General features: G+C 39.6%; 1 protein-coding gene across 1 annotated transcript in view; it reads left to right on the top strand.

Annotated features, from left to right (window-relative positions):
- LOC131074501 (uncharacterized) overlaps positions 1-15880 on the top strand; it is a 45833-nt gene that overhangs the window by 4670 nt on the left and 25283 nt on the right. The gene's annotated exons all lie outside the window — the stretch shown is intronic.

Below are 15880 nucleotides of genomic sequence, written 5' to 3' on the forward strand. Positions count from 1 at the left end.
AATCATTATATTGATTAACCTTTGAATTAAGGTATAACTCCCTCTAGCAAATATTCAATCAACTTCAAATTATACACAACCAATATTATACTTTTCACCAGAAAGCATAGAAAAGGATATTGCATTCACAAATCAACACCAAATGAACGCAAGCATTGATTTATATATAACTCTTTGTATAAAGCTGACAAACTTCACATGTACACTTAAACAAAATGAAAAGCTTGTAAGGTGAATCCCGCTGGTAATTTTCTGTGCACATAGAAAGCTATAATAGATCTTTACTTGAAACAAATTCTCACATAAATCAAATTTCAGACATCAAACACACAGATTTGAAGTCAAAGATAACTGTTATTCGATTTTCATTCATAGATGATTATCAACCTTCCATACACAGAGTCTTTCAGCAAAATCCAAGAGATAGTTTTTCAAAAACTTAGTGAACCATTATAAAGTCATTACAAAACATATAAATAGGTCCCAAACCAATAGTTTGAACCAAAGATAAAATTAACTCGAAAGAGTTAATGAGAAACTACCCTAGCTGCATAACTGAAACTAAAAACAAACGACTAGACTTGCTGGCAGACAACTGCCAACAGTGCTAGTCATGCCGTCGATTCTGTCTCAGTTGGATTGCCCGGGTTATTAGTTTGGATAGACACTGTAGACGTATAAAAATGACCATATTCCTAAATGAATATTTTATGTTCATTTCTATGTTTAATTAAATCCAATTTAATTAAATTATCTTCATTCCTCTATTTAATTAAGTAAATTACTCAATTAAATTCACTATACCATTTAATAGGATAATTCATTTTATTCAATTAAAGCCCCTATCCACTTTTTAATTAAATTCAAATTTAATTAAAATAGTTATCCTAAATTAAATAAATCTAATTTATTTAATTACAACCAAATTAAAATAAAGCAATTTATTTTAATAAAACCTATTTTCCCTCACCCACTTGCAAAATCCTACACCTCCCACTTGCATCCTAAATCCTATTCCTAATTCTTCTAGAATTCTTCTAAAACCTAATCAATTAACCCAAAACCCATCCATTATCCCTTTCCCCTAAATTTGAGGAGGTCACTTCTCAAATTTGGAGTAAAGTCTTCAAATGCATTAATGCCCCCAAATTTGGAAGGACTCTTACAAAGTTGTCCACAAAGTCTTCATAACCATTAATGGTTAACTCAAACCCTCTTACATGGTTAAAGAATTCCATAAACTCAACCTCCATCTAACCCAAGGGTCTCATCAAGCATTTATTGCTTTGACCATGGTTATCCTTAAACCTTTGCACAAGAGTTTATCCTTTGGGTAAAAGCTTTATCCAATGGATAACCTTAGCCTAACCTTAACCCTTAACCCTTAGGATAACCATGAGGTCTTCTCAAGCATTTAATGCTTCCTACACCTCCTCTCAACCAACCTTATGTTGACAATTGTCACCATTTCATTGGTGCCAATTGCAAACATGGATTCCCAGCTTTCAAACTTGACCCTTGATTGCCTCTTTCAATCCTGGCCATCCATTGCCCTATTTTTGCTATAAATAGAGCCCTCATCCCTCCATTTTTCATAATCCAAATCTTTAGCATCACACTTTACTAAAATCCATTCAAGCTTTCACATTTCATATATGCTCATCATTTAGCCTCTCTCTTCAATAGGAATTAATCTAAATATGCATGTTTAGAGTATTTTCCTTATCATTTAGCTTAATCATAGACTAATATATCATGCTAGGATAGTCTTGTTTACTAACCTTGTTATCTTATAGCTAGTTTATTGCATTTGTAGCATCATGCATAACTTAGGATGCATTGCATCTTAAAATCAATAAAAGCATCCCTCGTTCTTGCATTTGTCATCCCTAAACCATTTTGCTTAGTGATCTGAGAGCAAAAACACTGGTTTAAGGGACCGTGCAAGATAGAGAACCATGGAACCAACCTTGGGAAGCTGAGTCATACTTCATGACTCCATAGCTTGCACCAAGAAGTCCTGTGGGTGTGTGAGCAAGGCTCCCTAGAGCTCCGTTTTTCACATATTGAGTTCTATCAACCGCTTTTCCCGCATACATTTCTGGCGCCCACCATGGGGCATTACCCCATATATCTAATCGGTTTTGAAATATATCCACTTTTGCAGGTCCGCGGAAAACGAGAATCAACATGTGGGAATCATTCCCTAGCGCATCTGGTTAACAGCCTAGTGCATCTAGTTCACTGTTCAGCATGTGGGGTCCATCACCTAGCACGTAAAGTCCGTTTATTTGCGCATAAGAATATTAAATTTTTCCTATAGGTCTCGGGGCGGGAGAAAAACAAAGCAGCGCTTTCGGCACGCAGAGTAGCGCATCCCGAAGATAGAGTAGCGCGTCACCACTTTCTTTTAGCGCATCACGGCTATTGTGTAGTGCGTGCAGTTTGTTCTGTAGCAAAGTTTCAAAATCTGTAATCGGGAATTAAAAAAAAATAGACTTGTTGAAGTCCACCAACCATCTAACATTTTCAACTTGTCTTCTTGCAGGATTCTAACAAATCTGTTGCAGATAGGAGCTTAAATTTTAAAAATTTAAGATAGTTAGGATTTTCACTAACTTAGTTAAGTTAGTTTAAATTTTTAAACTTCTTCTATTCTTAAAAAAATCGAACTCACTTATTTCCTTTGGGCTATAAAAAGAATCACTAAACCGAACATTTCTTGCTTTCATAGGAGAAAACCTACTTTTGGGCTCTAAAAAGAACAAGATAAACATTCCTTTTTTGCAAAAATAGCTATAAAAAGAACCTCACCATCCTTTGGTGTATAAAAGGATTCATTTTTCAATTTTTGTGCAAAGGAAAGAACCTCACCTAAAAAAAAAAAGAATTTTTTTTTGCAATCAAAGAGGGAAGTTATTCCCCTTTTGTTTACCGATTTTTCTTTTGTTGACCAAATCAAACTTTTTGCTTTGTTGACTCGGTTATTTCCTTAGATTAAAAAAATCACTGATTTGGGGAAGTAAAATTAACACCATGCTTTTTTTGGAGCAACATCTCCCAATAGAGGTTAGCAAATCATTTATCTTGAAAGGTTAAAAAGAAAAATTGTTTGCCTTGTCTCGAAAGTGGAAGGAATATGCTCTCCCCTTAACTAGGTGATAAAAAATCCAAACCACTCTTAAAAGCTTTCTTTACTTCAAGCAGTAAATCCTTTAGCAAGCCTGCCTTCCTGAGGAGTTGGAATCAACTCTTAAAGCCATTTATGGCCAGTGTGAAAGGAATGACTTAAGTGGGAAATGGCTTTGACGCCAAGTGTTCCAACCCACTATAATCAAAAGTGGAAAGTGACAAAAGTCCTTTTCAACGGTTGCGCACAGTGATTAGTCTTCCCCCAATATCCTTGAGATACGTAAAGCCTTTGTTCTAAAGGTTGGGAAGCCTCCTGAGGGAGTTTATCACTGATGACCGAACAAGAAGCTTGATTACAAGCCATAGAAATAGAAACTTTGAACCGAGTCAGTAACCAGACATTTATAACATCATAGTGCAAAGGTGGGGAAGAATCCGCCCCCAAGATTACTCACCATGTATCTCCCAAGATAACTACTCAATTGTGAAGCAATTCACTTTGAGTTAATTTCTGGCAAAAGGCAAAAAAATGGGTGCCATCTAGGGGGTGACACGGTTGTTTGAGTTGACGGAGTATCGAGACTAGTGGGCTATGATGTTATTTATGACCTTTGAATAAAAAGTCTTTCTGAAGTGTATTTTTCGTATCCAAACCTGTTAAAACATTGAGGATTTGAACACATCCTCACAAAACATACACTTTTTGTTAGATTAGGCAAAAATGGTTGTCTTCTTTGTGCTGTGCTTGCATTTACTACTTCAGAAAATCATCCATCAAGGCTGAAAAACTCACAATCAAATCCAAAAATTGCAAAAAAAAACCAACCGCAGATTAGTGTGTGGGAATAGCTCCTTAGCACGTAGGGTATTTCTGTTAGCGCATCCAAGCATCAAGTTAGCGCATCTGTTCAAAACAGTAGCATTTTATCCAAATTACAAAACAATGTTAAACAATTAGCGCATCGGGAAAATAGTCTAGCGCGTTGAAGCATCAGCTTAGCGCGTGAAAACCAAACTTTAGCCCGTAGGGTTTAACAGTTAGCGCGTCACAGACCCATACTAGTGCATAGCCTTTCAAAACATACAGAAAACAAAATTTTAAACAGTCAAAACTTTAGCACGTGGCTCGGGGCAGCCTAGCGTGTGTGGTCTATTTGGTAGCGCATCTTGTCTCTATTTTAGCGCATGACCAAAAGCAAAAAGACAGGGGGCAAAATAGTGAAGAATTTTGAAAATTTTGAAAACATCTTCAGAAGCCTTTTTCCATCAGCATCACTTTTCATCAAAGCAGAGTAGCGAAAACAAAACTTTAAAAGCTATTTCTTGAGCAAAGTTTGTGTCAAAACAAACGTTGTAAAAATCCGAAACTGATCGCATGGTAAAACATATCTATCCTATGATAATTCGGAAACCTCATCACAAGTATCAAAAGAATCCTTTACCATCTCACGGATTTCATCTCAAAAACACTTGTTTAAAAATTTCAGGTTGTCAAATCAAGTTTCCATATCGGGAGACTTTTATCCATATCATTTGACACGCTTTGTCGTGAAGGGGCATCTAAACCTTCACTTTGATAGAGTAAAACTTGAAATTTCAAAACAAGATCAACTGAATCCAAACAAATCAAAGGAAACCATTGATCACTTATGCATGACTAATCCCCATTTTCTGAGAAGAAAGATTTTTTATCGTAACATCACGTTGAAGAAACAACAACCTAGTTTTTCCAAATTCATCAAGAGAAACAAGTTTTTATACATCAATCGTCAACTCTTCAAATCTCATCGAGTATTCCTTCTTCACGTCAAACGTTATATCCAAAACAAATCCAATGAATTTGACAAAGAGCCTTTAAAGACTAGGGCATATTGTCAAAAATCCGCTTTTAATCAAATCATAAACTATGGAGGAAGGATCAATCTGGCATTCTTACCCGACGAGTGTATCACTTATAACACATCTCGACCTGAACCACCAACCACCGAGCAACATATCGAAGAGGATTTTGTCCCCTTCGTCACTGAAAGTTTCTACTAAAATGCCTGTTACTCACTCTCAACAAAACCAACAAAGCAAGACACACGCAGAGTCTAGTATGAATCGAAGGTTGTCAAATCCTTTTGAAGGTCCACACCTAGAGGATATTGAAATTTCTGAAGAACTTCTTCAAGAATGTCAGGAAAACGCTTCATTCCAAAAGCTTGTAGAAAGGCTCATGGAAAATGACAAAGAAAAATATTTGCTCATGCTCACAAGTAAAGGAGTAAAACTCCCTGAAAACCTTGACGCAGATGTGTTTAGAACACAACCTCAACATTACGAATATCAAGAACGACAACGGGAAAGGGAAGCACGCGATCCTGAACAAGATATTTCTGATCAAAATATACCAGAACAACATACGCCAAGACAAAACATCCCGGATCAAAACATACCAGAACAACATACACCAAGACAATATCTTCTCGAGCAAAACATACCGTTCCATACACCATTTCAACCCAGGATCAACACAAGGGAAGAACCTTTCCCTCGGCAAAACAATGTGCCTTTGGTTGCCCTTACTCAACAAATGCAAATGTTACAAAGACAAATGCAAGACATGCAATAAGGGACAATAGTACGCTACTCTTTAAACGAAATCTGTCCTTATCCTTTTGATAGAAGATTGCACATGATCCCTTTTCCTCCAAACTCGAACGTGCCTAAATTTGACAAGTACGATGGAAAAAGTGATCCCCGTGATCATGTCAAAGAATTCTGTACCACGAGTCTTGAATTTGCTCATGATGACACCTATCTGATGAGGTTATTCCCAATAAGCTTGGGAGGGCAAACAATGGAATGGTTATCCAAAATTACGCCACTTGTCAGATCGTTTGATGAATTGGTTAACAAGTTCATAACACAATACTCCTATAACATTCAACACGTTATAACCATGCTAGACGTCTGCAACACCAAACCAAAGAACAACGAAACATTCATGATATTCCTTCAACGCTGGCGATGTATGGTATCACGATATCCTTGAGATATTCTTGAAAAGGAGAAAATGGAAATCTTCATCGACAACTTGAATGGTGAAATGAGTTACAGGCTCAAACTCCAATGCATACCATCTTTCGCTAAATTGATTGAAAACGATATTCAAGTAGAGGAAGTGTGTGTCAAAAAGGGAACGCTCAAATTCTTCAAAGAAGGAACAAACTCATCAAACTACAATAACCAGAACAACAGCAACTTGGACAAGTCTCGATTCTGGACTCGAAACAAAAACGAAGGCAACAATGAATCGCATGATCCAAAACCTAAGCAACCAGTGTTCGCATTATCCGAAAATCCTCAGGCTACGAAAAATCCTAAAGGTGCTAATCTATATGCTAACACATATGCACCAAACACCAATCAAGGACAACTCAACACAAACAACACCAACGATACTCAAAACAAAACCACAATCCAAGACCTAACAACAATTCACATGACAACACGAACAATTTCCAAAAGCGTGTCTTCACACCACTGGGGCAATCACTAGAATCAACATTCAGAGAACTTCTAGCAAACAAGATTCTCTCTTTGCCTGCAATCAGCAACTATGAACCCCAAATTAAACCACCTTGGTGGAATGATTCACACTATTGTGATTTTCATCGTAACAAGGGTCATCAGATGAACGATTGCATGAGATTGAAAAACATTGTTCAAGACATGATTGATCGAGGTGACTTAACGATAGATGGTCTCAAAACAAATGGTGACCACGGAGCCTTTAAAAATCCTCTTCCAAATTACAACAAAGATGGAGCTTCAACCTCAAACGATACATGTGGAGCTCGTATCAACCATATCTACAATAACACCATCAATCACATATCAGCTGAAGATCATCAGGTAAACATCATCACCATCCGAAATCAGCATGATCATGAATCTGTCAATGTAACAACTCGAACTCAGAAATATGTCTTAAAAGGACATACTATGCCTACAACTACTACACCAAAGATCCAATATGATTTGGTCAGCCAACTACGCAAAACTCCAGCTTAGATATCTATACTAGAATTGCTGAAACTATCACCCAAACACAAAAACATATTGGGACAAGCGCTATTGGAAACCAATGTACCTCAAGATCTGGATGCAGACAGATTTCAAGCCATGGTCGCCCATATTACAGGACCTCATAATCTCACCTTCTCAGAGCATGATAATACTTCCTTGAGCCATCCGCATAACACCCCTCTCCATATTGAAGTCATCGTTTGTAAACACTGAGTAAAAAGAGTCTTAATAGATGGAGGAGTTGGACTTAATATATGTACTTTAAAGCTTATCCGTGCATTAGGCTTCTCAGAAGAGTCTATTGATCCCCGTAAAAAGATTACCATAAAGGCATATGATGATGAGGAAAGGTCATCTACAGGACCTGTGATGTTGCCCATTCAAGTTGGACCAGTGCACAAAGATACTATGTGTTAGGTATTAGATATAGATCTTGCCTACAATATTTTGTTAGGTCGACCCTAGATACATGAAATGCAAGCAGTACCTTCTACGTATCACCAGTGTGTCAAATTTCCTTATAACGGACAAGAGATCTCCATATCTACTGATCACAATCCATTTCAACATTGTAATGCAATGGGGGCAGCCCATGACAGTTTGGTTCCCCATAATAGGGAAAAGCAAAGATCCTCAACATCAGATCTACAGACGGCAAAGCCTGAATCATTATCTAGAAATTTCAAGCAGCAAATGCAAATCAAAGACCAAGGTATGGGAGAGTACTCTTTGGAACCCCTGTGTTTGGCCAAATTACCGACATCACCCAGATCTCATGGATTGCCTACTACATCAACGCATCTGGTAACTCAGCCCATCACCAAATTTGATGGTACCTTCATCCAACTGGGCACTCTAGCACATGAATCAGAAGATAAGGACATTCTTAGCTGGTTATACAAAGATGAGGAAGAAGATAACAGAGCAGCTGCTCTGAACATAGTTCTACCAACACACCTATATGGAAAGGGATACTTAATCATGCAGCAAATGGGATATGACGGTAAAGGACCTATTGGAAAACGCAAAGAAGGAGTCACGAAACCCATAGATCTTCCTTCACAGCCTAGTAGAGACAACCGGATTGGGTTGTAAACTCACTTTCCTATTAAGAAAGACGCCATGCATAACTGCAAAACCTCAATGGAAAGCAAAGAAGAAGTACAAAGAAGAATCTTGGCAAGAAGCACTATTTGAATCAGCAGAAACAATCCGCAAGGCACGTGAACGTCAAGAACATAAGTTACATCAAGAAAAGCTTCTAAGCCACAAGAAGGCCATATCTGCAGTAATAGCTCATATTCAAACACCAATATCTCAAGAACTGATAATATCATCTCCTGATACCATTGTTCCTCCCCGAGGAGGCACAGTCCATGAACAAATACAGAAAGTAGAAGTAGGATCTGACACCGAATCAACAAAAACTATCAAACTGGTATCCATCATCAAAGGTCTGTTTTCACCATACAACATACCTGTTCACAACACTGATAGAATCTAGGATGATGCCTCAGAAACTGATTCCAATGAATATGAATGGGGTAGCTACTCAAATGCTACTACAGATATCCCTAATAATACTAGCACCATACCCCTTTCTCAGGAAGAACATAACACAGAAGATAGACCTCTTGAATTTGGACCACAGCATATCTATGACGCCAAGGAAAGTGAATAGAAGCATTATGAACAAGTCTATACGAAAGATAATACCATCGAAGACCTTGAGAAAACCTTGACTTCTTTAAAACTGAGACCAATCACGATGAAACCTCTGTCTTGACACTTACAGTAGCTGAACTTGATCCACCAAACGATTCCTTACCGCTTGTCTTTCCTGACCTCATTGACTGGGACGAACCCAAAATACATGATATACCAATTTTCCCAGACGATGAATCTATTATCCATTACCTATGTACCGTTAATCCAGAAATAGGCTCTACCAGCGAACAAAGTAACGATATTTGCAAATCAGGGAGTGTCAAGTCTCTCAGTCGCAAAAATGAACCAAGTAAAGGATCTGATGCTGAAAATCAGTCAATGGCAGCTCTAGATCACAAAAAAGTAAAAATAAAGGATGCATCTGAGGGTGGAAACCTTTTCAAGGCACCTAAAGATGGGAGACTTGACACTCTTCCAGAGCACTTTCATGAGCGCTCACCCATATTGATTGAGCCCACTCAATCAATCAACATTGGTACCACAGAAGCAGTAAAATATATACACCTTGCAGAATCTCTGATAGAAGAGGAAAGATCGACATTTATCATTTTCTTTAAAGAAAAACAAATTAACTTTGCTTGGTCATATGCCGATATGCTCGGAGTAGATCCACACTTAATCATGCATCACTTGTCCATCTCTCCAGGAGTTAAGCCAATCAAACAAAAGCTACGAAAGATGAATCCGCAGGTGGCACTCATGGTCAAAGCTGAACTCAAGAAGTTATTAGATGTCGGATTCATCCGACCCATTGACTATCCAGAATGGATTTCCAATATAGTACCAGTATCAAAACCAGACGGCAGTATCAAAATCTGCACTGATTTCAGAGATGTCAACAAAGCTTGTCCAAAAGACGACTTTCCTCTGCCCAATATTGACATAATTGTAGACCTCACAGCGGGCCATGCAATGCTCTCACTGATGGACAGTTTCTCAGGCTATAATTAGATCAAAATAGCCTCGGAAGATCAAGATAAAACAATGTTCACCTGTCCTTGGGGAACGTACTGTTGGAATGTTATGCCTTTTGGCTTAAAGAATGCAGGGGCTACTTATCAAAGAGCAATGACAACAATCTTTCATGACATGATGCACACATTCATGGAAGACTATGTGGATGAATTACTAACTAAATCCTTCACTAGAGCAGAACATCTCGGCATCCTAACAAAGATCTTTGATCGATTGGAGAAATTCCAAGTCAGACTCAACCCTAAGAAGTGTGTCTTCAGGGTTACATCAAGAAAGTTACTAGGCTACATTGTCTCGGCTAAAGGTATTGAAGTGGATCTAGCAAAGGTACAAGCCATTATGGAAATGCCACCACCAAAGAATATCAGTCAACTCAGATCTCTACAAGGATGACTTCAATCAATCAGGCGATTCATCGCTCAATTAGCTGATAAAAGTCTACCATTCAATCATTTGCTCCATAAGAATGTACCTTTTAGATGGGAGACCAAGTGTGCAGAATCTTTTTATCAAATCAAACAGTATCTAATAAATCCACCAGTTCTAGTACCACCAATCGCAGGAAAGCCCGTTATTCTATATATCTCAACAACCGATATATCACTCGGGGCACTATTGGCACAAGAAGATCAACAAGGGAAGGAACGAGCCATATACTACATCAACAGGACATTGAATGGCTATGAACTCAACTACACATTCATTGAGAAGGCTTGTCTAACAGTGGTCTTCGCACCTCAGAAGTTCTGACATTATATGCTCGCACACACAATTAAGGTAGTAGCAAAAATTGATCCTCTCAAATACCTACTCAGCAAAGTAGCTCTTACTGGACAATTGGCTAAATGGGTCATAATTCTTATTGAATTCGACATCCAATACACAGAAAGAAGAGCCATCAAAGGACAAGCAATTGTAGATCAACTAGCTAAAGCACCGCTACCTAGAAAACAAACTATGGAGATTGAATTTCTGGACAGGCACGTTCTTGCTATTTCTACCACGCAATGGACTCTATACTTTGATGGATCCTACACTCAACACGGTTCAGGTGCTGGCATTCTTTTCATCACTCCTGAAGGACACACTATACCAAGGTCATATAGACTCATGTTCCCATGCACGAATAATGTGGTTGAATATGAGGCATTGGTTATAGGCATCAAAATGGCCGTAGAATGGAAAATCACAGAGTTAATGGTCTATGGAGATTCACAACTAGTCATCAATCAGATCAACAATGACTATCAAACAAAGGATGACAAACTACTACCCTACAAACGAATGGTGGATGACTTCAAACAGTATTTTGTACACATCACCTTCGAGCAGATACTAAGGTTGAACAACAAAGCAGCCGATGCGATGGCTACTATCACTTCATTACTACAAATTCCAGAGCAACAGAGTCGTTACGAGTTTCTGGTAGAGCAACTGTTCTCCCTAGCCTATGACCACTCTGAATCCCATGTCATCTATGCCTTAACTAGTTTGGATTCTCCTTTGTATGGACCGATATATGATTATCTAAAGAACAACATCTTACCCATTGACCAATCCCGTAACCAGAAACGTAATTTTATCCGACAAGTCGCCCGGTATACCCTTATTGCTGATACTTTGTATCATTGAGGTCTAGATGGTACTCTTCTTCGTTGCCTTGATCGTAATGATTCTGATTCTACTTTACATGAGCTTCATGAAGGTATTTGTGGAACACATTCAAGTGGGACTACTCTTGCTAAAAAGCTTCTAAGGATGGGATACTACTGGCCTACAATGGAAAAATATTCTTACCACTTCGCCAAGAAGTGTCCTAAATGCCAGATTCATGGCAATCTGATACATGCGCCAGCATAGGAACTGCAGCCATTTACAACATCCTGGCCCTTTTGTCATTGGGGGCTAGACTTAGTGGGCAAAATTCATCCTTCATCTTCAAACGGACACAAGTTCATTATAACTACAACAAAATACTTTACCAAGTGGATAGAAGCAGTCCCAATGACCACAATAACTGGAAAACTAATTACGTCTTTTATCCTAAACTATCTGATCTGCAGATATGGTATTCCAAGTTCCATCATCACCGATAATGGATGCCCATTCAAAAACCAAGATGTCTGAGAACTATGTGAACAATTCAAAATACAACATCGGTTCTCTACACCATACTACCCCCAGGGGAATGGTCAAGCAGAAGCATCCAACAAAACAATATTGAAGATTCTCAAGAAAACAGTAAATGATGTAGGCAAAGATTGGCATATCCAACTCAATCCAGCACTTTGGGCATACAGAACCAGCATCCGTACACCTACAGGAGCAACACCTTTCTCACTGGTCTATGGATCCGAAGCTATTTTACCACTGTAGGTAGAAATTCCATCTCTCAAAGTCTCTCTAAAAGGCTTAATCCCAGATGAAGAGTATCGGGTCAACCGACTGCAAGAACTAGAACTATTAGATGAAAAACGTCAGTATGCTTACACTCATCTCAAAGCATATCAGCAATGCATGTGTAGGAGCTACAATCACAAGGTCATCTCTCGCAACTTCAAAATTGGTGACTTAGTCCTCAAAGAAAATCCAAGAAATCAACAAGATCAAGAAAAGAAAGGGAAGTTTGAACCTAACTGGTTGGGTCCCTATGTCATCATATCAGTCTATGGATCAGGTACCTATCAGCTCACAACCTTAGAAGGAGATGTGCTCGAAGAACCAACTAACAACATTCATCTGAAGAAATACTACACTTGAGTAGTCTAATGCACGGAAAAAGCAAAAACAAACAAAAACATCAAAAAATCCAGAAAAAACAAATAAAAAGGTACAATAAAAGCAACTAGTGAAAACCTGGTAATAGACGCTATTGTGAGAGGATAGCTCCTCTATCTATATCCACATCCTTATCTTCGCAGTAAAGTACTATCGGCCATCGTCCGACACTTAGCTAATATCCATTCAGGACATACTTAGAGTAGTCACTATCCTGGTCTATCCGTATATATCCTCTTACCACATTCTACCATGGCTTGGAAATTGTTTTACATATTCACATCAAGAGGCACACTCAGCTAGAGGCAATAAATTGTGAAAACTTGCAACACATTCAAGACATCAAAACTATTTGCAAAACTCAGAAACACCGCATCTAACGACCAAAGCTAAACTTCATCGCAAAAACAAAACAAAGCATCACAAAAATACCAAAGATGGATGATTTTCTGAAGTACTAAATGTTGCATTATAGCATAAAATCTTGACTATTTTTGTATTTTAAACTTTTTAAATTGTTGGATTCTCTGCATTTTCTCACTAAAGGCTTCAAAGCTAGAGATCATGGGGCAACTCCAATATTTTCTTAGTCTTCTATTTGGGAGTCGATCATTTGTACTGTGTAAAAACTTGTCTCGAGACGTGATACATCGAATATCACTGAAGACATGATTCCACTTTACGCATACAAATGGTTTAATCTTGTTTGTTTATACGCAATACGCACTTTGGTCATCCTAGTTCAATTATACCTTGACGCTTGTGCTATCTTGCAAAATCAAACAACATGTAAATTTTTCTCAGGTCATTATGGTTCAATTATACCATTATGCTTGTATAAATTTTCAACATATCCCAAACAAATCAATGCTCAATGATGATACTTATCTCAAAAGCAAATAACATATGGTTATATCAAGATGGCAAATGCAGAATGAGGATGCTCCAAAAACATAGTTGCATATCATTTTAACATAGTTGCATTATCATTTTTCAAGATACATCTCACATCATTATCATTATCATTATCATTATCATTATCATTATCATTATCATTATCATACATCTCATTTTCAAGATACATCTCACAGCATATCAAAGTATACATATACATCATGCATCATATCATCTATCTAAGCATTGCATCATCATAAAGTAAAGAAAGAGCACATAGAGCATGCATCCATATAACACATCACATGATCAAAGAAAATGGTGCCATATATATATATATATATATATATATATATATATATCTCAAAAATAATCAAAATGTACAAAATATGTCATGTCTGTGCCCAGTACAAGCAAAATAATGATCTAAAAATACAATAGAGACATCATCTCTCAGGTATGACTATCTCCTGAGGGAGATGGTCTCGTAGCTGATGTCCCAGCTCCTAGATCTCCAGGAGGATCCTGTCTTGGTGGCCCCGTCACGCCTCTGCTCTCTAACTGTGTCCTAGTCTCTCGAGATCTACTTGGTCTTGCCTGCATAAAGCTCTGCGCTCGTTGGGCATGACATCCTCATAATGGTGTCTATAATAATCTGCCTCCCTCACTCTCGAGGACAGCTCCCTCATGATATCCCTCATCGGGCCCCCTACTGCCGCTCTCTAAATGCTCGATACCAGCTCCTCCGCTCGACCACATCGATGTATCTTTGTATCTCGCTCTAGCGTTAGCTGGCCAATCTAATGCTGCTGCGCCAATACCTGTGCTTGTAGCTGCTGGACTGTCAACTGCAGGGTCCTGATCTGTGCATCCTCCACATGCGTTGGGACTTGGACCCGTAGGGGCACCTATGAAGGGGTACCCCCTATCGCTCTGCTTGTCCTAGGTGCTGCGGGAGGTAACTCATCAGTCCTCCTCCTCTGTACCGGCTGCCTCCACTCCTCTGTCCCTCCCACCGCTGCTATCACCTCTCCCACTCTCCTCTCCTCCCCTGCTCCTATGGCCAGCCCTCCTCTCCCCCTGTTCGTCACAGCTCGCCGAACTGCTCTCTCCACTTGACCTCTCTCATCCCTACCCCTATCTCCTCTCCTCCCCAGATATCCTCTCCCCCGTCGTCCACCTCTGCCTCCATCATCCCCATCATCGCCATCTCCCCCAATCTCCTCCTCATCATCGTCAAAAGTTGGCTGCATCTCCTCAGGATCTGATATCCTGGCAATAGCACGCGCTACGAACAAACCCGCAAACTCATGGGTCATCCCTGCGTCCAGTACCTCGAGAGCATAGTCCCATATCTGAGCTGCTAGGCTCATAAACTCCTCTACAGCGGCCCCGCTGTCAATAGTGGGACCCCAATCAGATACATCTTGTCTGCGCCATGCATACAAACAGGTCCCCTACGATATACCCTGCTGCCGACCATACTGCCTCATCACCCTGCCCACCTGGAATCTCTCTATCACAAAGGGCGTCTGCCTTATCAGGAACCGACTCATAAATACGAATGGCATCTCCAGCCCATCCTCTGCCCAGACCTCACAGCCTGTATACAGTCGCCAAACGACCGTATCTATGTCATCCAAGACCCTCCTCCAATGCTCTAGTTTGCTCAGCTTATGCTGGACAATTAGACCCCTGTAACCATAAGCATATGCCTGCCCAGCAGGCCTATCTCTATCTACCAATGGTCTCACTGCTGGAATATGCTCCCAGCACCATACCTGTAAGAGTGTCACACCAGCCGACAAACTGTCGTAACCCAGATACACCACCTCATGTAGGTCCCTGTACAGGTGGGCTAACATGGTTGATCCCCAAGCGAACCTGCAACTATGGGTCACCATCTCCTCCAGAACTAATCCCCAACCCACAAAGAATCCCTTTGACCTGCGATTAGGACAAAGGAATCCACCGATGAACCCTGCTAGTACTGACGGGAGGGGGGCATAATCTAAATCTAGGAACTCCTACCATGGGATCTCATACCCACATACCGTCTCATCATGGAAAATGCACCGCAATGCCTCAGTACCACCCTCCTCTATCTGCTCATAAGGCAATAAATCACCTACTACTGGAATCCGTAAGATCCTATAACAGTCCTTTGGAGTGACTGTCATCTTGCCTGTAGCAAAGTGAAAGGTGTTCGTGTCACTATGCCACCTCTCAGCAAGCGCTGTCAGTAGACCCCGGTTCACAGTGAACCGCAACATGTCTAGCAAGAATGATAGGCCACATC

This window comes from Cryptomeria japonica, chromosome 9 (assembly GCF_030272615.1).
Source record: "Cryptomeria japonica chromosome 9, Sugi_1.0, whole genome shotgun sequence".
In the NCBI taxonomy this organism is placed as follows: Eukaryota; Viridiplantae; Streptophyta; class Pinopsida; order Cupressales; family Cupressaceae; genus Cryptomeria; species Cryptomeria japonica.